The following is a 27,201-nucleotide window of genomic DNA, read 5'->3' as shown; positions in this document are numbered from 1 at the left end:
CCCATCTCTGATTCACCACCTCTGATTCCCCGCCTCTGATTCCCCATCTCTGATTCCGCACATCCGATTCCCTGCCTATGATTCCCCACCTCTGATTCCCCGCCTCTGATTCCCCATATCTGATTCCCTGCCTCTGTTTCCCCGCCTCTGATTCCCCACCTCTGTTTCCCCATATCTGATTCCCCGCCTCTGATTCCCCAACTCTAATACCCCGCCTCTGATTCCCCAGCTCTGATTCCCCGCCTCTGATCCCCCGCATCTGATTCCCTGCCTCTGATTCCCCGCCTCTGATTCCAGGCCTCTGATTCCCAGCATCTGATTCCGGCCTCTAATTCCCGGCCTCTGATTCCCTGCTTCTGATTCTGATTCCCTGCCTCTGATTCCCCATCTCTGATTTTGCACATCTGATTCCTTGCCTCTGATTCCCCACCTCTGATTCCCCATATCTGATTCCCCGCCTGGGTTTCCCCGCCTCTGATACCCCGCCTCTGTTTCCCAATATCTAAGTCCCCGCCTCTGATTCCCCAAATCTGATTCCCCACCTCTGATTCCCCAGCTCTGATTCCCCGCCTCTGATTCCCCGCATCTGATTCCCTGCATCTGATTCCAAGCCTCTGATTCCCTGCCTCTGATTCCCTGCCTCTGATTCCCCGCCTCTGATTCCCTGCCTCTGATTCCCCATCTCCGATTCCGCACATCTGAATCCCTTCCTCTGATTCCCCGCCTCTGATTCCCCGCCTCTGATTCCCTGCCTCTGATTCCCAACCTCGGATTCCCCACCTCTGATTCCCCATATCTGATTCCCCGCCTCTGTTTCCCCGCCTCTGATTCCCCGCCTCTGATTCCCAACTCTGATTCCCCGCCTCTGATTCCCCAGCTCTGATTCCCCGTGTTTGATTCCCTGCCTCTGATTCCCTGCCCTGATTCCCCATCTCTGTTTCACCGCCTTTGATTCGCCACCTCTGATTCCCCATATCTGATTACCCGCCTCTGTTTCCCCGACTCTGATTCCCTGCCTCTGATTCCCAACCTCTGATTCCACACCTCTGATTCCCCATATCTGATTCCCCGCCTCTATTTCCCCATATCTGATTCCCCGCCTCTGATTCCCCAACTCTGATTCCCCGCCTCTGATTCCCCAGCTCTGATTCCCCGACTCTGATTCCCGGAGTCCGATTCCCTGCCTCTGATTCCCCGCCTCTGATTCCCCATCTCTGATTCCCCGCCTCTGATTCCCCGTGTCTGATTCCCAGCCTCTGATTCCCCGCCTCTGATTCCCCGCCTCTGATTCCCTGCCACTGATTCCCTGCCCCTGATTCCCCAATTCTGATTCCCCATATCTGATTCCCCGCCTATGTTTCCCCGCCTCTGATTCCCCACCTCAGATTCCCCATATCTGATTCCCTGCCTCTGATTCCCCAACTCTGATTCACCGCCTCTGATTCCCCAGCTCTGAATCCCCGCCTCTGATTCCCCGCGTCTGATTCCCTGCCTCTGATTCCCCGCCTTGATTCCCCATCTCTGATTCACAACCTCTGATTCCCCACCTCTGATTCCCTATATTTGATTCCCCGCCTCTGTTTCCCCGCCTCTGATTCACTGCCTCTGATTCCCCACATCTGATTCCCCATCTCTGATTCCGCACAACCGATTCCCTGCCTATGATTCCCCGACTCTGATTCCCCACCTCTGATTCCCCAGCTCTGATTCCCCGCCTCTGATTCCCCGCGTCTGATTCCCTGCCTGTGATTCCCCGCCTCTGATTCCCCATCTCTGATTCCCCACCTCTGATTCCCCGTGTCTGATTCCCTTCCTTTGATTCCCCGCCTCTGATTCCCCGCCTCTGATTCCCTGCCACTGATTCCCCGCCCCTGATTCCCCACCTCTGATTCCCCATATCTTATTCCGCGCCTCTGTTTCCCCCCCTCTGATTCCTAGCCTCTGATTCCCCATATCTGATTCCCCGCCTCTGATTCCCCATATCTGATTCCCCGCCTCTATTTCCCCATATCTGCTTCGCCGCCTCTGATTCCCCAACTCTGATTCCCCGCCTCTGATTCACCAGCTCTGATTTCCCGCCTCTGATTCCCGGCATCCGATTCCCTGCCTCTGATTCCGCACATCCGATTCCCTGCCTATGATTCCCCACCTCTGATTCCCCGCCTCTGATTCCCCATATCTGATTCCGTGCCTCTGTTTCCCCACCTCTGATTCCCCACCTCTGTTTCCCCATGTCTGATTTCCTGCCTCTGATTCCCCGCCTCTGATTCCCCATGTCTGATTCCCTGCCTCTGTTTTCCCGCCTCTGATTCCCTGCCTCTGATTCCCCATATCTGATTCCCCGCCTCTGATTCCCCAACTCTGATTCCCAGCCTCTGATTCCCCAGCTCTGAATCCCCGCCTCTGATTCCCCGCGTCTGATTCCCTGCCTCTGATTCCCCGCCTCTGATTCCCCATCTGTGATTCACAACCTCTGATGCCCCACCTCTGATTCCCCATATCTGATTCCCCGCCTCTGTTTCCCCGCCTCTGATTCCCCACCTCTGATTCCCCATCTCTGATTCACCACCTCTGATTCCCAGCCTCTGATTCCCCATCTCTGATTCCGCACATCCGATTCCCTGCCTATGATTCCCCACCTCTGATTCCCCGCCTCTGATTCCCCATATCTGATTCCGTGCCTCTGTTTCCCCACCTCTGATTCCCCACCTCTGTTTCCACATATCTGATTCCGCGCCTCTGATTCCCCAACTCTAATACCCCGCCTCTGATTCCCCAGCTCTGATTCCCCGCCTCTGATTCCCCGCATCGGATTCCCTGCCTCTGATTCCCCGCCTCTGATTCCAGGCCTCTGATTCCCAGCATCTGATTCCGGCCTCTGATTCCCGGCCTCTGATTCCCTGCTTCTGATTCTGATTCCCTGCCTCTGATTCCCCACCTCTGATTCCCCATATCTGATTCCCCGCCTGGGTTTCCCCGCCTCTGATTCCCCGCCTCTGTTTCCCAATATCTAAGTCCCCGCCTCTGATTCCCCAAATCTGATTCCCCACCTCTGATTCCCCAGCCCTGATTCCCCGCCTCTGATTCCCCGCATCTGATTCCCTGCATCTGATTCCAAGCCTCTGATTCCCTGCCTCTGAATCCCAACCTCTGATGCCCCACCTCTGACTCCCCATATCTGATTCCCCGCCTCTGTTTCCCCGCCTCGGATTCCCCGCCTCTGTTTCCCCATATCTGATTCCCGGCCTCTGATTCCCCGCCTCTGATTCCCCGCCTCTGATTCCCTGCCTCTGATTCCCCATCTCCGATTCCGCACATCTGATTCTCTTCCTCTGATTCCCCGCCTCTGATTTTCTGCCTCTGATTCCCTGCCTCTGATTCCCAACCTCGGATTCCCCACCTCTGATTCCCCATATCTGATTCCCCGCCTCTGTTTCCCCGCCTCTGATTCCCCGCCTCTGATTCCCAACTCTGATTCCCCGCCTCTGATTCCCCAGCTCTGATTCCCCGTGTTTGATTCGCCACCTCTGATTCCCCATATCTGATTCCCCGCCTCTGTTTCCCCGACTCTGATTCCCTGCCTCTGATTCCCAACCTCTGATTCCACACCTCTGATTCCCCATATCTGATTCCCCGCCTCTATTTCCCCATATCTGATTCCCCACCTCTGATTCCCCAACTCTGATTCCCCGCCTCTGATTCCCCAGCTCTGATTCCCCGACTCTGATTCCCGGCATCCGATTCCCTGCCTCTGATTCCCCGCCTCTGATTCCCCATCTCTGATTCCCCGCCTCTGATTCCCCGTGTCTGATTCCCTGCCTTTGATTCCCCGCCTCTGATTCCCCGCCTCTGATTCCCTGCCACTGATTCCCTGCCCCTGATTCCCCACCTCTGATTCCCCACATCTGATTCCCCGCCTCTGTTTCCCCGCCTCTGATTCCCCGCCTCTGATTTCCCATATCTGATTCCCTGCCTCTGATTCCCCAACTCTGATTCCCCGCCTCTGATTCCCCAGCTCTGAATCCCCGCCTCTGATTCCCCGCGTCTGATTCCCTGCCTCTGATTCCCCGCCTTGATTCCCCATCTCTGATTCACAACCTCTGATACCCCACCTCTGATTCCCTATATTTGATTCCCCGCCTCTGATTCCCCGCCTCTGATTCCCCGCCTCTGATTCCCCATATCTGATTCCCCGCCTCTGATTGCCCACCTCTGATTCCCAGCCTCTGATTCGCCAGCTCTGATTCCCCGCCTCTGATTCCCCGCATCTGATTCCCTGCCTCTGATTCCCCGCCTCTGATTCCCCATCTCTGATTCACCGCCTTTGATTCGCCACCTCTGATTCCCCATATCTGATTCCCCACCTCTGATTCCCGGCCTCTTATTCCCAGCATCTGATTCCCGGCCTCTGATTCCCGGCCTCTGATTCCCCGCTTCTGATTCTGATTCCCTGCCTCTTATTCCCCATCTCTGATTCTGCACATCTGATTCCCTGCCTCTGATTCCCCACCTCTGATTCCCCATATCTGATTCCCCGCCTCTGTTTCCCCGCCTCTGATTCCCCGCCTCTGTTTCCCTATATCTAATTCCCCACCTCTGATGCCCCAACTCTGATTCCCCGCTTCTGATTCCCCAGCTCTGATTCCCCGCCTCTGATTCCCTGCATCCGATTCCCCATATCTGATTCCCCGCCTCTGTTTCACCGCCTCTGATTCCCCGCCTCTGTTTCCCCATATCTGATTCCCGCCTCTGATTCCCAACTATGAATCCCCTCCTCTGATTCCCCAGCTCTGATTCCCTGCCTCTGATTCCACGCGTCCTATTCCCTGCCTCTGATTCCCCGCCTGTGATTCCCCATCACTGATTCACCACCTCTGATTCCCTACCTCTGATTCCCCATATCTAATTCCCCGCCTCTGTTTGCCCGCCTCTGATTCCCCGCCTCTGTTTCCCCATATCTGATTCCCCGCCTCTGAATCCCCAACTCTGATTCCCTGCCTCAGATTCCCCAGCTCTGATTCCCCGCCTTTGATTCCCCCCGTCTGATTCCCAGCCTCTGAATCCCCGTGTCTGATTTCCTGCCTCTGATTCCCCGCCTCTGATTCCCCATCTCTGATTCACCGCCTCTGATTCCCCACCTCTGATTCCCCCTCTCTGATTCCGCACATCCAATTCCCTGCCTCTGATTCCTCAACTCTGATTCCCCACCTCTGATTCCCCAGCTCTGATTCCCCGCCTCAGATTCCCCGCGTCTGATTCCCTGCCTCTGATTCCCCGCCTCTGATTCCCTGTCTCTGATTCCCCATATCTGATTCCCCGCCTCTGATTCCCCAACTCTGATTCCCCGCTTCTGATTCCCCAGGTCTGAATCCCCGCCTCTGATTCCCCGCGTCTGATTCCCTGCCTCTGATTCCCCGCCTCTGATTCTCCATCTGTGATTCACAACCTCTGATTCCCCACCTCTGATTCCCTATATTTGATTCCCCGCCTCTGTTTCCCCGCCTCTGATTCACTGCCTCTGATTCCCCACATCTGATTCCCCATCTCTGATTCCGCACAACCGATTACCTGCCTATGATTCCCCGACTCTGATTCCCCACCTCTGATTCCCCAGCTCTGATTCCACGCCTCTGATTCCCCGCGTCTGATTCCCTGCCTGTGACTCCCCGCCTCTGATTCCCCATCTCTGATTCCCCACCTCTGATTCCCCGTGTCTGATTCTCTTCCTTTGATTCCCCGCCTCTGATTCCCCGCCTCTGATTCCCTGCCACTGATTCCCCGCCCCTGATTCCCCACCTCTGATTCCCCATATCTTATTCCCCCCCTCTGTTTCCCACCCTCTGATTCCCAGCCTCTGATTCCCCATATCTGATTCCCCGCCTCTGATTCCCCATATCTGATTCCCCGCCTCTATTTCCCCATATCTGCTTCGCCGCCTCTGATTCCCCAACTCTGATTCCCCGCCTCTGATTCCCCAGCTCTGATTTCCCGCCTCTGATTCCCGGCATCCGATTCCCTGCCTCTGATTCCCCGTCTCTGATTCCCCGCCTCTGATTCCCCATCTCTGATTTCCCGCCTCTGATTCCCCGTGTCTCATTCCCTGCCTCTGATTCCCCGCCTCTGATTCCCCATATCTGATTCCCCGCCTCTGTTTTCCCGCCTCTGATTCCCTGCCTCTGATTCCCCATATCTGATTCCCCGCCTCTGATTCCCCAACTCTGATTCCCAGCCTCTGATTCCCCAGCTCTGAATCCCCGCCTCTGATTCCCCGCGTCTGATTCCCTGCCTCTGATTCCCCGCCTCTGATTCCCCATCTGTGATTCACAACCTCTGATGCCCCACCTCTGATTCCCCATATCTGATTCCCCGCCTCTGTTTCCCCGCCTCTGATTCCCCGCCTCTGATTCCCCATATCTGATTCCCCGCCTCTGATTGCCCACCTCTGATTCCCCGCGTCTGATTCCCTGCCTCTGAATCCCCGCCTCTGATTCCCCATCTCTGAGTCACCACCTCTGATTCCCAGCCTCTGATTCCCCATCTCTGATTCCGCACATCCGATTCCCTGCCTATGATTCCCCACCTCTGATTCCCCGCCTCTGATTCCCCATATCTGATTCCCTGCCTCTGTTTCCCCGCGTCTGATTCCCCACCTCTGTTTCCCCATATCTGATTCCCCGCCTCTGATTCCCCAACACTAATACCCCGCCTCTGATTCCCCAGCTCTGATTCCCCGCCTCTGATTCCCCGCATCTGATTCCCTGCCTCTGATTCCCCGCCTCTGATTCCAGGCCTCTGTTTCCCAGCATCTGATTCCGGCCTCTGATTCCCGGCCTCTGATTCCCTGCTTCTGATTCTGATTCCCTGCCTCTGATTCCCCATCTCTGATTCCGCACATCTGATTCCTTGCCTCTGATTCCCAGCCTCTGATTCGCCAGCTCTGATTCCCCGCCTCTGATTCCCCGCATCTGATTCCCCGCCTCTGTTTCCCCGACTCTGATTCCCTGCCTCTGATTCCCAACCTCTGATTCCACACCTCTGATTCCCCATATCTGATTCCCCGCCTCTATTTCCCCATATCTGATTCCCCGCCTCTGATTCCCCAACTCTGATTCCCCACCTCTGATTCCCCAGCTCTGATTCCCCGACTCTGATTCCCGGCATCCGATTCCCTGCCTCTGATTCCCCGCCTCTGATTCCCCATCTCTGATTCCCCGCCTCTGATTCCCCGTGTCTGATTCCCTGCCTTTGATTCCCCGCCTCTGATTCCCCGCCTCTGATTCCCTGCCACTGATTCCCTGCCCCTGATTCCCCACCTCTGATTCCCCACATCTGATTCCCCGCCTCTGTTTCCCCGCCTCTGATTCCCCGCCTCTGATTTCCCATATCTGATTCCCTGCCTCTGATTCCCCAACTCTGATTCCCCGCCTCTGATTCCCCAGCTCTGAATCCCCGCCTCTGATTCCCCGCGTCTGATTCCCTGCCTCTGATTCCCCGCCTTGATTCCCCATCTCTGATTCACAACCTCTGATACCCCACCTCTGATTCCCTATATTTGATTCCCCGCCTCTGATTCCCCGCCTCTGATTCCCCGCCTCTGATTCCCCATATCTGATTCCCCGCCTCTGATTGCCCACCTCTGATTCCCAGCCTCTGATTCGCCAGCTCTGATTCCCCGCCTCTGATTCCCCGCATCTGATTCCCTGCCTCTGATTCCCCGCCTCTGATTCCCCATCTCTGATTCACCGCCTTTGATTCGCCACCTCTGATTCCCCATATCTGATTCCCCACCTCTGATTCCCGGCCTCTTATTCCCAGCATCTGATTCCCGGCCTCTGATTCCCGGCCTCTGATTCCCCGCTTCTGATTCTGATTCCCTGCCTCTTATTCCCCATCTCTGATTCTGCACATCTGATTCCCTGCCTCTGATTCCCCACCTCTGATTCCCCATATCTGATTCCCCGCCTCTGTTTCCCCGCCTCTGATTCCCCGCCTCTGTTTCCCTATATCTAATTCCCCACCTCTGATGCCCCAACTCTGATTCCCCGCTTCTGATTCCCCAGCTCTGATTCCCCGCCTCTGATTCCCTGCATCCGATTCCCCATATCTGATTCCCCGCCTCTGTTTCACCGCCTCTGATTCCCCGCCTCTGTTTCCCCATATCTGATTCCCGCCTCTGATTCCCAACTATGAATCCCCTCCTCTGATTCCCCAGCTCTGATTCCCTGCCTCTGATTCCACGCGTCCTATTCCCTGCCTCTGATTCCCCGCCTGTGATTCCCCATCACTGATTCACCACCTCTGATTCCCTACCTCTGATTCCCCATATCTAATTCCCCGCCTCTGTTTGCCCGCCTCTGATTCCCCGCCTCTGTTTCCCCATATCTGATTCCCCGCCTCTGAATCCCCAACTCTGATTCCCTGCCTCAGATTCCCCAGCTCTGATTCCCCGCCTTTGATTCCCCCCGTCTGATTCCCAGCCTCTGAATCCCCGTGTCTGATTTCCTGCCTCTGATTCCCCGCCTCTGATTCCCCATCTCTGATTCACCGCCTCTGATTCCCCACCTCTGATTCCCCCTCTCTGATTCCGCACATCCAATTCCCTGCCTCTGATTCCTCAACTCTGATTCCCCACCTCTGATTCCCCAGCTCTGATTCCCCGCCTCAGATTCCCCGCGTCTGATTCCCTGCCTCTGATTCCCCGCCTCTGATTCCCTGTCTCTGATTCCCCATATCTGATTCCCCGCCTCTGATTCCCCAACTCTGATTCCCCGCTTCTGATTCCCCAGCTCTGAATCCCCGCCTCTGATTCCCCGCGTCTGATTCCCTGCCTCTGATTCCCCGCCTCTGATTCCCCATCTGTGATTCACAACCTCTGATTCCCCACCTCTGATTCCCTATATTTGATTCCCCGCCTCTGTTTCCCCGCCTCTGATTCACTGCCTCTGATTCCCCACATCTGATTCCCCATCTCTGATTCCGCACAACCGATTCCCTGCCTATGATTCCCCGACTCTGATTCCCCACCTCTGATTCCCCAGCTCTGATTCCACGCCTCTGATTCCCCGCGTCTGATTCCCTGCCTGTGACTCCCCGCCTCAGATTCCCCATCTCTGATTCCCCACCTCTGATTCCCCGTGTCTGATTCTCTTCCTTTGATTCCCCGCCTCTGATTCCCCGCCTCTGATTCCCTGCCACTGATTCCCCGCCCCTGATTCCCCACCTCTGATTCCCCATATCTTATTCCCCCCCTCTGTTTCCCACCCTCTGATTCCCAGCCTCTGATTCCCCATATCTGATTCCCCGCCTCTGATTCCCCATATCTGATTCCCCGCCTCTATTTCCCCATATCTGCTTCGCCGCCTCTGATTCCCCAACTCTGATTCCCCGCCTCTGATTCCCCAGCTCTGATTTCCCGCCTCTGATTCCCGGCATCCGATTCCCTGCCTCTGATTCCCCGTCTCTGATTCCCCGCCTCTGATTCCCCATCTCTGATTTCCCGCCTCTGATTCCCCGTGTCTGATTCCCTGCCTCTGATTCCCCGCCTCTGATTCCCCATATCTGATTCCCCGCCTCTGTTTTCCCGCCTCTGATTCCCTGCCTCTGATTCCCCATATCTGATTCCCCGCCTCTGATTCCCCAACTCTGATTCCCAGCCTCTGATTCCCCAGCTCTGAATCCCCGCCTCTGATTCCCCGCGTCTGATTCCCTGCCTCTGATTCCCCGCCTCTGTTTCCCCGCCTCTGATTCCCCGCCTCTGATTCCCCATATCTGATTCCCCGCCTCTGATTGCCCACCTCTGATTCCCCGCGTCTGATTCCCTGCCTCTGAATCCCCGCCTCTGATTCCCCATCTCTGAGTCACCACCTCTGATTCCCAGCCTCTGATTCCCCATCTCTGATTCCGCACATCCGATTCCCTGCCTATGATTCCCCACCTCTGATTCCCCGCCTCTGATTCCCCATATCTGATTCCCTGCCTCTGTTTCCCCGCGTCTGATTCCCCACCTCTGTTTCCCCATATCTGATTCCCCGCCTCTGATTCCCCAACACTAATACCCCGCCTCTGATTCCCCAGCTCTGATTCCCCGCCTCTGATTCCCCGCATCTGATTCCCTGCCTCTGATTCCCCGCCTCTGATTCCAGGCCTCTGTTTCCCAGCATCTGATTCCGGCCTCTGATTCCCGGCCTCTGATTCCCTGCTTCTGATTCTGATTCCCTGCCTTTGATTCCCCATCTCTGATTCCGCACATCTGATTCCTTGCCTCTGATTCCCAGCCTCTGATTCGCCAGCTCTGATTCCCCGCCTCTGATTCCCCGCATCTGATTCCCTGCCTCTGATTCCCCGCCTCTGATTCCCCATCTCTGATTCACCGCCTTTGATTCGCCACCTCTGATTCCCCATATCTGATTCCCCACCTCTGATTCCCGGCCTCTTATTCCCAGCATCTGATTCCCGGCCTCTGATTCCCGGCCTCTGATTCCCCGCTTCTGATTCTGATTCCCTGCCTCTTATTCCCCATCTCTGATTCTGCACATCTGATTCCCTGCCTCTGATTCCCCACCTCTGATTCCCCATATCTGATTCCCCGCCTCTGTTTCCCCGCCTCTGATTCCCCGCCTCTGTTTCCCTATATCTAATTCCCCACCTCTGATGCCCCAACTCTGATTCCCCGCCTCTGATTCCCTAGCTCTGATTCCCCGCCTCTGATTCCCTGCATCCGATTAACCATATCTGATTCCCCGCCTCTGTTTCACCGCCTCTGATTCCCCGCCTCTGTTTCCCCATATCTGATTCCCGCCTCTGATTCCCAACTATGAATCCCCTCCTCTGATTCCCCAGCTCTGATTCCCTGCCTCTGATTCCACGCGTCCTATTCCCTGCCTCTGATTCCCCGCCTGTGATTCCCCATCACTGATTCACCACCTCTGATTCCCTACCTCTGATTCCCCATATCTAATTCCCCGCCTCTGTTTGCCCGCCTCTGATTCCCCGCCTCTGTTTCCCCATATCTGATTCCCCGCCTCTGAATCCCCAACTCTGATTCCCTGCCTCAGATTCCCCAGCTCTGATTCCCCGCCTTTGATTCCCCCCGTCTGATTCCCAGCCTCTGAATCCCCGTGTCTGATTTCCTGCCTCTGATTCCCCGCCTCTGATTCCCCATCTCTGATTCACCGCCTCTGATTCCCCACCTCTGATTCCCCCTCTCTGATTCCGCACATCCAATTCCCTGCCTCTGATTCCTCAACTCTGATTCCCCACCTCTGATTCCCCAGCTCTGATTCCCCGCCTCAGATTCCCCGCGTCTGATTCCCTGCCTCTGATTCCCCGCCTCTGATTCCCTGTCTCTGATTCCCCATATCTGATTCCCCGCCTCTGATTCCCCAACTCTGATTCCCCGCTTCTGATTCCCCAGCTCTGAATCCCCGCCTCTGATTCCCCGCGTCTGATTCCCTGCCTCTGATTCCCCGCCTCTGATTCCCCATCTGTGATTCACAACCTCTGATGCCCCACCTCTGATTCCCCATATCTGATTCCCTGCCTCTGTTTCCCCGCCTCTGATTCCCCACCTCTGTTTCCCCATATCTGATTCCCCGCCTCTGATTCCCCAACTCTAATACCCCGCCTCTGATTCCCCAGCTCTGATTCCCCGCCTCTGATTCCCCGCATCTGATTCCCTGCCTCTGATTCCCCGCCTCTGATTCCAGGCCTCTGATTCCCAGCATCTGATTCCGGCCTCTGATTCCCGGCCTCTGATTCCCTTCTTCTGATTCTGATTCCCTGCCTCTGATACCCCATCTCTGATTCCGCACATCTGATTCCCTGCCTCTGATTCCCCACCTCTGATTCCCCATATCTGATTCCCTGCCTCTGATTCCCCAACTCTGATTCCCCGCCTCTGATTCCCCAGCTCTGAATCCCCGCCTCTGTTTCCCCGCGTCTGATTCCCTGCCTCTGATTCCCCGCCTTGATTCCCCATCTCTGATTCACAACCTCTGATTCCCCACCTCTGATTCCCCCTCTCTGATTCCGCACATCCAATTCCCTGCCTCTGATTCCTCAACTCTGATTCCCCACCTCTGATTCCCCAGCTCTGATTCCCCGCCTCAGATTCCCCGCGTCTGATTCCCTGCCTCTGATTCCCCGCCTCTGATTCCCTGCCTCTGATTCCCCATATCTGATTCCCCGCCTCTGATTCCCCAACTCTGATTCCCCACTTCTGATTCCCCAGCTCTGAATCCCCGCCTCTGATTCCCCGCGTCTGATTCCCTGCCTCTGATTCCCCGCCTCTGATTCCCCATCTGTGATTCACAACCTCTGATGCCCCACCTCTGATTCCCCATATCTGATTCCCTGCCTCTGTTTCCCCGCCTCTGATTCCCCACCTCTGTTTCCCCATATCTGATTCCCCGCCTCTGATTCCCCAACTCTAATACCCCGCCTCTGATTCCCCAGCTCTGATTCCCCGCCTCTGATTCCCCGCATCTGATTCCCTGCCTCTGATTCCCCGCCTCTGATGCCCCACCTCTGATTCCCCATGTCTGATTCCCCGCCTCTGTTTCCCCGCCTCTGATTCCCCGCCTCTCTTTCCCCATATCTGATTCCCCGCCTCTGATTCCCCAGCTCTGATTCCCTGCCTCTGATTCCCCGCGTTCTATTCGCTGCCTCTGATTCCCCGCCTGTGATTACCCATCTCTGATTCACCACCTCTGATTTCCCACCTCTGATTCCCCATATCTAATTCCCCGCCTCTGCTTGCCCGCCTCTCATTCCCCGCCTCTGTTTCCCCATATCTGATTCCCCGCCTCTGAATCCCCAACTCTGATTCCCTGCCTCTGATTCACCAGCTCTGATTCCCCGCCTTTGATTCCCCCCGTCTGATTCCCAGCCTCTGAATCCCTGTCTGATTTCCTGCCTCTGATTCCCCGCCTCTGATTCCCCATCTCTGATTCACTGCCTCTGATTCTCCACATCTGATTCCCCATCTCTGATTCCGCAGAACCGATTCCCTGCCTCTGATTCCCCGACTCTGATTCCCCACCTCTGATTCCCCAGCTCTGATTCCCCGCCTCTGATTCCCCACCTCTGATTCCCTCCCTGTGATTCCCCGCCTCTGATTCCCCATCTCTGATTCCCCACCTCTGATTCCCCATGTCTGATTCCCTTCCTTTGATTCCCCGCCTCTGATTCCCCGCCTCTGATTCCCTGCCACTGATTCCCCGCCCCTGATTCCCCACCTCTGATTCCCCATATCTTATTCCCCGCCTCTGTTTCCCCCCCCTCTGATTCCCAGCCTCTGATTCCCCATATCTGATTCCCCGCCTCTGATTCCCCATATCTGATTCCCCGCCTCTATTTCTCCATATCTGCTTCGCCGCCTCTGATTCCCCAACTCTGATTCCCCGCCTCTGATTCCCCAGCTCTGATATCCCGCCTCTGATTCCCGGCATCCGATTCCCTGCCTCTGATTCCCCGCCTCTGATTCCCCATCTCTGATTCCCCGCCTCTGATTCCCCGTGTCTGATTCCTGGCCTCTGATTCCCCGCCTCTGATTCCCCATATCTGATTCCCCGCCTCTGTTTTCCCGCCTCTGATTCCCTGCCTCTGATTCTCCATATCTGATTCCCCGCCTCTGATTCCCCAACTCTGATTCCCCGCCTCTGATTCCCCAGCTCTGAATCCCCGCCTCTGATTCCCCGCATCTGATTCCCTGCCTCTGATTCCCCGCCTCTGATTCCCCATCTGTGATTCACAACCTCTGATGCCCCACCTCTGATTCCCCATATCTGATTCCCCGCCTCTGTTTCCCCGCCTCTGATTCCCCGCCTCTGGTTCCCCATATCTGATTCCCCGCCTCTGATTGCCCACCTCTGATTCCCCGCGTCTGATTCCCCGCCTCTGATTCCCCGCCTCTGATTCCCCATCTCTGATTCACCACCTCTGATTCCCAGCCTCTGATTCCCCATCTCTGATTCCGCACATCCGATTCCCTGCCTATGATTCCCCACCTCTGATTCCCCGCCTCTGATTCCCCATATCTGATTCCCTGCCTCTGTTTCCCCGCTTCTGATTCCCCACCTCTGTTTCCCCATATCTGATTCCCCGCCTCTGATTCCCCAACTCTAATACCCCGCCTCTGATTCCCCAGCTCTGATTCCCCGCCTCTGATTCCCCGCATCTGATTCCCTGCCTCTGATTCCCCGCCTCTGATTCCAGGCCTCTGATTCCCAGCATCTGATTCCGGCCTCTAATTCCCGGCCTCTGATTCCCTGCTTCTGATTCTGATTCCCTGCCTCTGATTCCCCATCTCTGATTCCGCACATCTGATTCCTTGCCTCTGATTCCCCACCTCTGATTCCCCATATCTGATTCCCCGCCTGGGTTTCCCCGCCTCTGATTCCCCGCCTCTGTTTCCCAATATCTAAGTCCCCGCCTCTGATTCCCCAAATCTGATTCCCCACCTCTGATTCCCCAGTTCTGATTCCCGCCTCTGATTCCCCGCATTTGATTCCCTGCATCTGATTCCAAGCCTCTGATTCCCTGCCTCTGATTCCCAACCTCTGATTCCCCACCTCTGATTCCCCATATCTGATTCCCCGCCTCTGTTTCCCCGCCTCGGATTCCCCGCCTCTGTTTCCCCATATCTGATTCCCGGCCTCTGATTCCCCGCCTCTGATTCCCCGCCTCTGATTCCCTGCCTCTGATTCCCCATCTCCGATTCCGCACATCTGATTCCCTTCCTCTGATTCCCCGCCTCTGATTCCCCGCCTCTGATTCCCTGCCTCTGATTCCCAACCTCGGATTCCCCACCTCTGATTCCCCATATCTGATTCCCCGCCTCTGTTTCCCCGCCTCTGATTCCCTGCCTCTGATTCCCAACTCTGATTCCCCGCCTCTGATTCCCCAGCTCTGATTCCCCGTGTTTGATTCCCTGCCTCTGATTCCCTGCCCTGAATCCCCATCTCTGTTTCACCGCCTTTGATTCGCCACCTCTGATTCCCCATATCTGATTACCCGCCTCTGTTTCCCCGACTCTGATTCCCTGCCTCTGATTCCCAACCTCTGATTCCACACCTCTGATTCCCCATATCTGATTCCCCGCCTCTATTTCCCCATATCTGATTCCCCGCCTCTGATTCCCCAACTCTGATTCCCCGCCTCTGATTCCCCAGCTCTGATTCCCCGACTCTGATTCCCGGAGTCCGATTCCCTGCCTCTGATTCCCCATCTCTGATTCCCCGCCTCTGATTCCACGTGTCTGATTCCCTGCCTCTGATTCCCCGCCTCTGATTCCCCGCCTCTGATTCCCTGCCACTGATTCCCTGCCCCTGATTCCCCAATTCTGATTCCCCATATCTGATTCCCCGCCTCTGTTTCCCCGCCTCTGATTCCCCACCTCTGATTCCCCATATCTGATTCCCTGCCTCTGATTCCCCAACTCTGATTCACCGCCTCTGATTCCCCAGCTCTGAATCCCCGCCTCTGATTCCCCGCGTCTGATTCCCTGCCTCTGATTCCCCGCCTTGATTCCCCATCTCTGATTCACAACCTCTGATTCCCCACCTCTGATTCCCTATATTTGATTCCCCGCCTCTGTTTCCCCGCCTCTGATTCACTGCCTCTGATTCCCCACATCTGATTCCCCATCTCTGATTCCGCACAACCGATTCCCTGCCTATGATTCCCCGACTCTGATTCCCCACCTCTGATTCCCCAGCTCTGATTCCCCGCCTCTGATTCCCCGCGTCTGATTCCCTGCCTGTGATTCCCCGCCTCTGATTCCCCATCTCTGATTCCCCACCTCTGATTCCCCGTGTCTGATTCCCTTCCTTTGATTCCCCGCCTCTGATTCCCCGCCTCTGATTCCCTGCCACTGATTCCCCGCCCCTGATTCCCCACATCTGATTCCCCATATCTTATTCCCCGCCTCTGTTTCCCACCCTCTGATTCCCAGCCTCTGATTCCCCATATCTGATTCCCCGCCTCTGATTCCCCATATCTGATTCCCCGCCTCTATTTCCCCATATCTGCTTCGCCGCCTCTGATTCCCCAACTCTGATTCCCCGCCTCTGATTCCCCAGCTCTGATTTCCCGCCTCTGATTCCCGGCATCCGATTCCCTGCCTCTGATTCCCTGTCTCTGATTCCCCGCCTCTGATTCCCCATCTCTGATTTCCCGCCTCTGATTCCCCGTGTCTGATTCCCTGCCTCTGATTCCCCGCCTCTGATTCCCCATATCTGATTCCCCGCCTCTGTTTTCCCGCCTCTGATTCCCTGCCTCTGATTCCCCATATCTGATTCCCCGCCTCTGATTCCCCAACTCTGATTCCCAGCCTCTGATTCCCCAGCTCTGAATCCCCGCCTCTGATTCCCCGCGTCTGATTCCCTGCCTCTGATTCCCCGCCTCTGATTCCCCATCTGTGATTCACAACCTCTGATGTCCCACCTCTGATTCCCCATATCTGATTCCCCGCCTCTGTTTCCCCGCCTCTGATTCCCCGCCTCTGATTCCCCATATCTGATTCCCCGCCTCTGATTGCCCACCTCTGATTCCCCGCGTCTGATTCCCTGCCTCTGAATCCCCGCCTCTGATTCCCCATCTCTGATTCACCACCTCTGATTCCCAGCCTCTGATTCCCCATCTCTGATTCCGCACATCCGATTCCCTGCCTATGATTCCCCACCTCTGATTCCCCGCCTCTGATTCCCCATATCTGATTCCCTGCCTCTGTTTCCCCGCGTCTGATTCCCCACCTCTGTTTCCCCATATCTGATTCCCCGCCTCTGATTCCCCAACACTAATACCCCGCCTCTGATTCCCCAGCTCTGAATCCCCGCCTCTGATTCCCCGCATCTGATTCCCTGCCTCTGATTCCCCGCCTCTGATTCCAGGCCTCTGTTTCCCAGCATCTGATTCCGGCCTCTGATTCCCGGCCTCTGATTCCCTGCTTCTGATTCTGATTCCCTGCCTCTGATTCCCCATCTCTGATTCCGCACATCTGATTCCTTGCCTCTGATTCCCCACCTCTGATTCCCCATATCTGATTCCCCGCCTGGGTTTCCCCGCCTCTGATTCCCCGCCTCTGTTTCCCAATATCTAAGTCCCCGCCTCTGATTCCCCAAATCTGATTCCCCACCTCTGATTCCCCAGCTCTGATTCCCCGCCTCTGATTCCCCGCATCTGATTCCCTGCATCTGATTCCAAGCCTCTGATTCCCTGCCTCTGATTCCCAACCTCTGATTCCCCACCTCTGATTCCCCATATCTGATTCCTCGCCTCTGTTTCCCCGCCTCGGATTCTCGCCTCTGTTTCCCCATATCTGATTCCCGGCCTCTGATTCCCCGCCTCTGATTCCCCGCCTCTGATTCCCTGCCTCTGATTCCCCATCTCCGATTCCGCACATCTGATTCCCTTCCTCTGATTCCCCGCCTCTGATTTTCCGCCTCTGATTCCCTGCCTCTGATTCCCAACCTCGGATTCCCCACCTCTGATTCCCCATATCTGATTCCCGCCTCTGTTTCCCCGCCTCTGATTCCCCGCCTCTGATTCCCAACTCTGATTCCCCGCCTCTGATTCCCTAGCTCTGATTCCCCGTGTTTGATTCCCTGCCTCTGATTCCCTGCCTTGATTCCCCATCTCTGTTTCACCGCCTTTGATTCGCCACCTCTGATTCCCCATATCTGATTCCCCGCCTCTGTTTCCCCGACTCTGATTCCCTGCCTCTGATTCCCAACCTCTGATTCCACACCTCTGATTCCCCATATCTGATTCCCCGCCTCTATTTCCCCATATCTGATTCCCCGCCTCTGATTCCCCAACACTGATTCCCCGCCTCTGATTCCCCAGCTCTGATTCCCCGACTCTGATTCCCGGCATACGATTCCCTGCTTCTGATTCCCCGCCTCTGATTCCCCATCTCTGATTCCCCGCCTCTGATTCCCCGTGTCTGATTCCCTGCCTTTGATTCCCCGCCTCTGATTCCCCGCCTCTGATTCCCTGCCACTGATTCCCTGCCCCTGATTCCCCACCTCTGATTCCCCACATCTGATTCCCCGCCTCTGTTTCCCCGCCTCTGATTCCCCGCCTCTGATTCCCCATATCTGATTCCCTGCCTCTGATTCCCCAAATATGATTCCCCGCCTCTGATTCCCCAGCTCTGAATCCCCGCCTCTGATTCCCCGCGTCTGATTCCCTGCCTCTGATTCCCCGCCTTGATTCCCCATTTCTGATTCACAACCTCTGATTCCCCACCTCTGATTCCCTATATTTGATTCCCCGCCTCTGTTTCCCCGCCTCTGATTCCCCGCCTCTGATTCCCCATATCTGATTTCCCGCCTCTGATTGCCCACCTCTGATTCCCCGCCTCTGATTCCCCAACTCTGATTCCCAGCCTCTGATTCCCCAGCTCTGAATCCCCGCCTCTGATTCCCCGCGTCTGATTCCCTGCCTCTGATTCCCCGCCTCTGTTTCCCCGCCTCTGATTCCCCGCCTCTGATTCCCCATATCTGATTCCCCGCCTCTGATTGCCCACCTCTGATTCCCCGCGTCTGATTCCCTGCCTCTGAATCCCCGCCTCTGATTCCCCATCTCTGAGTCACCACCTCTGATTCCCAGCCTCTGATTCCCCATCTCTGATTCCGCACATCCGATTCCCTGCCTATGATTCCCCACCTCTGATTCCCCGCCTCTGATTCCCCATATCTGATTCCCTGCCTCTGTTTCCCCGCGTCTGATTCCCCACCTCTGTTTCCCCATATCTGATTCCCCGCCTCTGATTCCCCAACACTAATACCCCGCCTCTGATTCCCCAGCTCTGATTCCCCGCCTCTGATTCCCCGCATCTGATTCCCTGCCTCTGATTCCCCGCCTCTGATTCCAGGCCTCTGTTTCCCAGCATCTGATTCCGGCCTCTGATTCCCGGCCTCTGATTCCCTGCTTCTGATTCTGATTCCCTGCCTTTGATTCCCCATCTCTGATTCCGCACATCTGATTCCTTGCCTCTGATTCCCAGCCTCTGATTCGCCAGCTCTGATTCCCCGCCTCTGATTCCCCGCATCTGATTCCCTGCCTCTGATTCCCCGCCTCTGATTCCCCATCTCTGATTCACCGCCTTTGATTCGCCACCTCTGATTCCCCATATCTGATTCCCCACCTCTGATTCCCGGCCTCTTATTCCCAGCATCTGATTCCCGGCCTCTGATTCCCGGCCTCTGATTCCCCGCTTCTGATTCTGATTCCCTGCCTCTTATTCCCCATCTCTGATTCTGCACATCTGATTCCCTGCCTCTGATTCCCCACCTCTGATTCCCCATATCTGATTCCCCGCCTCTGTTTCCCCGCCTCTGATTCCCCGCCTCTGTTTCCCTATATCTAATTCCCCACCTCTGATGCCCCAACTCTGATTCCCCGCCTCTGATTCCCTAGCTCTGATTCCCCGCCTCTGATTCCCTGCATCCGATTAACCATATCTGATTCCCCGCCTCTGTTTCACCGCCTCTGATTCCCCGCCTCTGTTTCCCCATATCTGATTCCCGCCTCTGATTCCCAACTATGAATCCCCTCCTCTGATTCCCCAGCTCTGATTCCCTGCCTCTGATTCCACGCGTCCTATTCCCTGCCTCTGATTCCCCGCCTGTGATTCCCCATCACTGATTCACCACCTCTGATTCCCTACCTCTGATTCCCCATATCTAATTCCCCGCCTCTGTTTGCCCGCCTCTGATTCCCCGCCTCTGTTTCCCCATATCTGATTCCCCGCCTCTGAATCCCCAACTCTGATTCCCTGCCTCAGATTCCCCAGCTCTGATTCCCCGCCTTTGATTCCCCCCGTCTGATTCCCAGCCTCTGAATCCCCGTGTCTGATTTCCTGCCTCTGATTCCCCGCCTCTGATTCCCCATCTCTGATTCACCGCCTCTGATTCCCCACCTCTGATTCCCCCTCTCTGATTCCGCACATCCAATTCCCTGCCTCTGATTCCTCAACTCTGATTCCCCACCTCTGATTCCCCAGCTCTGATTCCCCGCCTCAGATTCCCCGCGTCTGATTCCCTGCCTCTGATTCCCCGCCTCTGATTCCCTGTCTCTGATTCCCCATATCTGATTCCCCGCCTCTGATTCCCCAACTCTGATTCCCCGCTTCTGATTCCCCAGCTCTGAATCCCCGCCTCTGATTCCCCGCGTCTGATTCCCTGCCTCTGATTCCCCGCCTCTGATTCCCCATCTGTGATTCACAACCTCTGATGCCCCACCTCTGATTCCCCATATCTGATTCCCTGCCTCTGTTTCCCCGCCTCTGATTCCCCACCTCTGTTTCCCCATATCTGATTCCCCGCCTCTGATTCCCCAACTCTAATACCCCGCCTCTGATTCCCCAGCTCTGATTCCCCGCCTCTGATTCCCCGCATCTGATTCCCTGCCTCTGATTCCCCGCCTCTGATTCCAGGCCTCTGATTCCCAGCATCTGATTCCGGCCTCTGATTCCCGGCCTCTGATTCCCTTCTTCTGATTCTGATTCCCTGCCTCTGATACCCCATCTCTGATTCCGCACATCTGATTCCCTGCCTCTGATTCCCCACCTCTGATTCCCCATATCTGATTCCCTGCCTCTGATTCCCCAACTCTGATTCCCCGCCTCTGATTCCCCAGCTCTGAATCCCCGCCTCTGTTTCCCCGCGTCTGATTCCCTGCCTCTGATTCCCCGCCTTGATTCCCCATCTCTGATTCACAACCTCTGATTCCCCACCTCTGATTCCCCCTCTCTGATTCCGCACATCCAATTCCCTGCCTCTGATTCCTCAACTCTGATTCCCCACCTCTGATTCCCCAGCTCTGATTCCCCGCCTCAGATTCCCCGCGTCTGATTCCCTGCCTCTGATTCCCCGCCTCTGATTCCCTGCCTCTGATTCCCCATATCTGATTCCCCGCCTCTGATTCCCCAACTCTGATTCCCCACTTCTGATTCCCCAGCTCTGAATCCCCGCCTCTGATTCCCCGCGTCTGATTCCCTGCCTCTGATTCCCCGCCTCTGATTCCCCATCTGTGATTCACAACCTCTGATGCCCCACCTCTGATTCCCCATATCTGATTCCCTGCCTCTGTTTCCCCGCCTCTGATTCCCCACCTCTGTTTCCCCATATCTGATTCCCCGCCTCTGATTCCCCAACTCTAATACCCCGCCTCTGATTCCCCAGCTCTGATTCCCCGCCTCTGATTCCCCGCATCTGATTCCCTGCCTCTGATTCCCCGCCTCTGATGCCCCACCTCTGATTCCCCATGTCTGATTCCCCGCCTCTGTTTCCCCGCCTCTGATTCCCCGCCTCTCTTTCCCCATATCTGATTCCCCGCCTCTGATTCCCCAGCTCTGATTCCCTGCCTCTGATTCCCCGCGTTCTATTCGCTGCCTCTGATTCCCCGCCTGTGATTACCCATCTCTGATTCACCACCTCTGATTTCCCACCTCTGATTCCCCATATCTAATTCCCCGCCTCTGCTTGCCCGCCTCTCATTCCCCGCCTCTGTTTCCCCATATCTGATTCCCCGCCTCTGAATCCCCAACTCTGATTCCCTGCCTCTGATTCACCAGCTCTGATTCCCCGCCTTTGATTCCCCCCGTCTGATTCCCAGCCTCTGAATCCCTGTCTGATTTCCTGCCTCTGATTCCCCGCCTCTGATTCCCCATCTCTGATTCACTGCCTCTGATTCTCCACATCTGATTCCCCATCTCTGATTCCGCAGAACCGATTCCCTGCCTCTGATTCCCCGACTCTGATTCCCCACCTCTGATTCCCCAGCTCTGATTCCCCGCCTCTGATTCCCCACCTCTGATTCCCTCCCTGTGATTCCCCGCCTCTGATTCCCCATCTCTGATTCCCCACCTCTGATTCCCCATGTCTGATTCCCTTCCTTTGATTCCCCGCCTCTGATTCCCCGCCTCTGATTCCCTGCCACTGATTCCCCGCCCCTGATTCCCCACCTCTGATTCCCCATATCTTATTCCCCGCCTCTGTTTCCCCCCCCTCTGATTCCCAGCCTCTGATTCCCCATATCTGATTCCCCGCCTCTGATTCCCCATATCTGATTCCCCGCCTCTATTTCTCCATATCTGCTTCGCCGCCTCTGATTCCCCAACTCTGATTCCCCGCCTCTGATTCCCCAGCTCTGATATCCCGCCTCTGATTCCCGGCATCCGATTCCCTGCCTCTGATTCCCCGCCTCTGATTCCCCATCTCTGATTCCCCGCCTCTGATTCCCCGTGTCTGATTCCTGGCCTCTGATTCCCCGCCTCTGATTCCCCATATCTGATTCCCCGCCTCTGTTTTCCCGCCTCTGATTCCCTGCCTCTGATTCTCCATATCTGATTCCCCGCCTCTGATTCCCCAACTCTGATTCCCCGCCTCTGATTCCCCAGCTCTGAATCCCCGCCTCTGATTCCCCGCATCTGATTCCCTGCCTCTGATTCCCCGCCTCTGATTCCCCATCTGTGATTCACAACCTCTGATGCCCCACCTCTGATTCCCCATATCTGATTCCCCGCCTCTGTTTCCCCGCCTCTGATTCCCCGCCTCTGGTTCCCCATATCTGATTCCCCGCCTCTGATTGCCCACCTCTGATTCCCCGCGTCTGATTCCCCGCCTCTGATTCCCCGCCTCTGATTCCCCATCTCTGATTCACCACCTCTGATTCCCAGCCTCTGATTCCCCATCTCTGATTCCGCACATCCGATTCCCTGCCTATGATTCCCCACCTCTGATTCCCCGCCTCTGATTCCCCATATCTGATTCCCTGCCTCTGTTTCCCCGCTTCTGATTCCCCACCTCTGTTTCCCCATATCTGATTCCCCGCCTCTGATTCCCCAACTCTAATACCCCGCCTCTGATTCCCCAGCTCTGATTCCCCGCCTCTGATTCCCCGCATCTGATTCCCTGCCTCTGATTCCCCGCCTCTGATTCCAGGCCTCTGATTCCCAGCATCTGATTCCGGCCTCTAATTCCCGGCCTCTGATTCCCTGCTTCTGATTCTGATTCCCTGCCTCTGATTCCCCATCTCTGATTCCGCACATCTGATTCCTTGCCTCTGATTCCCCACCTCTGATTCCCCATATCTGATTCCCCGCCTGGGTTTCCCCGCCTCTGATTCCCCGCCTCTGTTTCCCAATATCTAAGTCCCCGCCTCTGATTCCCCAAATCTGATTCCCCACCTCTGATTCCCCAGTTCTGATTCCCGCCTCTGATTCCCCGCATTTGATTCCCTGCATCTGATTCCAAGCCTCTGATTCCCTGCCTCTGATTCCCAACCTCTGATTCCCCACCTCTGATTCCCCATATCTGATTCCCCGCCTCTGTTTCCCCGCCTCGGATTCCCCGCCTCTGTTTCCCCATATCTGATTCCCGGCCTCTGATTCCCCGCCTCTGATTCCCCGCCTCTGATTCCCTGCCTCTGATTCCCCATCTCCGATTCCGCACATCTGATTCCCTTCCTCTGATTCCCCGCCTCTGATTCCCCGCCTCTGATTCCCTGCCTCTGATTCCCAACCTCGGATTCCCCACCTCTGATTCCCCATATCTGATTCCCCGCCTCTGTTTCCCCGCCTCTGATTCCCTGCCTCTGATTCCCAACTCTGATTCCCCGCCTCTGATTCCCCAGCTCTGATTCCCCGTGTTTGATTCCCTGCCTCTGATTCCCTGCCCTGAATCCCCATCTCTGTTTCACCGCCTTTGATTCGCCACCTCTGATTCCCCATATCTGATTACCCGCCTCTGTTTCCCCGACTCTGATTCCCTGCCTCTGATTCCCAACCTCTGATTCCACACCTCTGATTCCCCATATCTGATTCCCCGCCTCTATTTCCCCATATCTGATTCCCCGCCTCTGATTCCCCAACTCTGATTCCCCGCCTCTGATTCCCCAGCTCTGATTCCCCGACTCTGATTCCCGGAGTCCGATTCCCTGCCTCTGATTCCCCATCTCTGATTCCCCGCCTCTGATTCCACGTGTCTGATTCCCTGCCTCTGATTCCCCGCCTCTGATTCCCCGCCTCTGATTCCCTGCCACTGATTCCCTGCCCCTGATTCCCCAATTCTGATTCCCCATATCTGATTCCCCGCCTCTGTTTCCCCGCCTCTGATTCCCCACCTCTGATTCCCCATATCTGATTCCCTGCCTCTGATTCCCCAACTCTGATTCACCGCCTCTGATTCCCCAGCTCTGAATCCCCGCCTCTGATTCCCCGCGTCTGATTCCCTGCCTCTGATTCCCCGCCTTGATTCCCCATCTCTGATTCACAACCTCTGATTCCCCACCTCTGATTCCCTATATTTGATTCCCCGCCTCTGTTTCCCCGCCTCTGATTCACTGCCTCTGATTCCCCACATCTGATTCCCCATCTCTGATTCCGCACAACCGATTCCCTGCCTATGATTCCCCGACTCTGATTCCCCACCTCTGATTCCCCAGCTCTGATTCCCCGCCTCTGATTCCCCGCGTCTGATTCCCTGCCTGTGATTCCCCGCCTCTGATTCCCCATCTCTGATTCCCCACCTCTGATTCCCCGTGTCTGATTCCCTTCCTTTGATTCCCCGCCTCTGATTCCCCGCCTCTGATTCCCTGCCACTGATTCCCCGCCCCTGATTCCCCACATCTGATTCCCCATATCTTATTCCCCGCCTCTGTTTCCCACCCTCTGATTCCCAGCCTCTGATTCCCCATATCTGATTCCCCGCCTCTGATTCCCCATATCTGATTCCCCGCCTCTATTTCCCCATATCTGCTTCGCCGCCTCTGATTCCCCAACTCTGATTCCCCGCCTCTGATTCCCCAGCTCTGATTTCCCGCCTCTGATTCCCGGCATCCGATTCCCTGCCTCTGATTCCCTGTCTCTGATTCCCCGCCTCTGATTCCCCATCTCTGATTTCCCGCCTCTGATTCCCCGTGTCTGATTCCCTGCCTCTGATTCCCCGCCTCTGATTCCCCATATCTGATTCCCCGCCTCTGTTTTCCCGCCTCTGATTCCCTGCCTCTGATTCCCCATATCTGATTCCCCGCCTCTGATTCCCCAACTCTGATTCCCAGCCTCTGATTCCCCAGCTCTGAATCCCCGCCTCTGATTCCCCGCGTCTGATTCCCTGCCTCTGATTCCCCGCCTCTGATTCCCCATCTGTGATTCACAACCTCTGATGTCCCACCTCTGATTCCCCATATCTGATTCCCCGCCTCTGTTTCCCCGCCTCTGATTCCCCGCCTCTGATTCCCCATATCTGATTCCCCGCCTCTGATTGCCCACCTCTGATTCCCCGCGTCTGATTCCCTGCCTCTGAATCCCCGCCTCTGATTCCCCATCTCTGATTCACCACCTCTGATTCCCAGCCTCTGATTCCCCATCTCTGATTCCGCACATCCGATTCCCTGCCTATGATTCCCCACCTCTGATTCCCCGCCTCTGATTCCCCATATCTGATTCCCTGCCTCTGTTTCCCCGCGTCTGATTCCCCACCTCTGTTTCCCCATATCTGATTCCCCGCCTCTGATTCCCCAACACTAATACCCCGCCTCTGATTCCCCAGCTCTGAATCCCCGCCTCTGATTCCCCGCATCTGATTCCCTGCCTCTGATTCCCCGCCTCTGATTCCAGGCCTCTGTTTCCCAGCATCTGATTCCGGCCTCTGATTCCCGGCCTCTGATTCCCTGCTTCTGATTCTGATTCCCTGCCTCTGATTCCCCATCTCTGATTCCGCACATCTGATTCCTTGCCTCTGATTCCCCACCTCTGATTCCCCATATCTGATTCCCCGCCTGGGTTTCCCCGCCTCTGATTCCCCGCCTCTGTTTCCCAATATCTAAGTCCCCGCCTCTGATTCCCCAAATCTGATTCCCCACCTCTGATTCCCCAGCTCTGATTCCCCGCCTCTGATTCCCCGCATCTGATTCCCTGCATCTGATTCCAAGCCTCTGATTCCCTGCCTCTGATTCCCAACCTCTGATTCCCCACCTCTGATTCCCCATATCTGATTCCTCGCCTCTGTTTCCCCGCCTCGGATTCTCGCCTCTGTTTCCCCATATCTGATTCCCGGCCTCTGATTCCCCGCCTCTGATTCCCCGCCTCTGATTCCCTGCCTCTGATTCCCCATCTCCGATTCCGCACATCTGATTCCCTTCCTCTGATTCCCCGCCTCTGATTTTCCGCCTCTGATTCCCTGCCTCTGATTCCCAACCTCGGATTCCCCACCTCTGATTCCCCATATCTGATTCCCGCCTCTGTTTCCCCGCCTCTGATTCCCCGCCTCTGATTCCCAACTCTGATTCCCCGCCTCTGATTCCCTAGCTCTGATTCCCCGTGTTTGATTCCCTGCCTCTGATTCCCTGCCTTGATTCCCCATCTCTGTTTCACCGCCTTTGATTCGCCACCTCTGATTCCCCATATCTGATTCCCCGCCTCTGTTTCCCCGACTCTGATTCCCTGCCTCTGATTCCCAACCTCTGATTCCACACCTCTGATTCCCCATATCTGATTCCCCGCCTCTATTTCCCCATATCTGATTCCCCGCCTCTGATTCCCCAACACTGATTCCCCGCCTCTGATTCCCCAGCTCTGATTCCCCGACTCTGATTCCCGGCATACGATTCCCTGCTTCTGATTCCCCGCCTCTGATTCCCCATCTCTGATTCCCCGCCTCTGATTCCCCGTGTCTGATTCCCTGCCTTTGATTCCCCGCCTCTGATTCCCCGCCTCTGATTCCCTGCCACTGATTCCCTGCCCCTGATTCCCCACCTCTGATTCCCCACATCTGATTCCCCGCCTCTGTTTCCCCGCCTCTGATTCCCCGCCTCTGATTCCCCATATCTGATTCCCTGCCTCTGATTCCCCAAATATGATTCCCCGCCTCTGATTCCCCAGCTCTGAATCCCCGCCTCTGATTCCCCGCGTCTGATTCCCTGCCTCTGATTCCCCGCCTTGATTCCCCATTTCTGATTCACAACCTCTGATTCCCCACCTCTGATTCCCTATATTTGATTCCCCGCCTCTGTTTCCCCGCCTCTGATTCCCCGCCTCTGATTCCCCATATCTGATTTCCCGCCTCTGATTGCCCACCTCTGATTCCCAGCCTCTGATTCGCCAGCTCTGATTCCCCGCCTCTGATTCCCCGCATCTGATTCCCTGCCTCTGATTCCCCGCCTCTGATTCCCCATCTCTGATTCACCGCCTTTGAT

The sequence above is a fragment of the Narcine bancroftii genome, chromosome 8 (assembly GCF_036971445.1).
Source record: "Narcine bancroftii isolate sNarBan1 chromosome 8, sNarBan1.hap1, whole genome shotgun sequence".
In the NCBI taxonomy this organism is placed as follows: Eukaryota; Metazoa; Chordata; class Chondrichthyes; order Torpediniformes; family Narcinidae; genus Narcine; species Narcine bancroftii.
Note: the sequence above shows the minus strand (reverse complement) of the source record.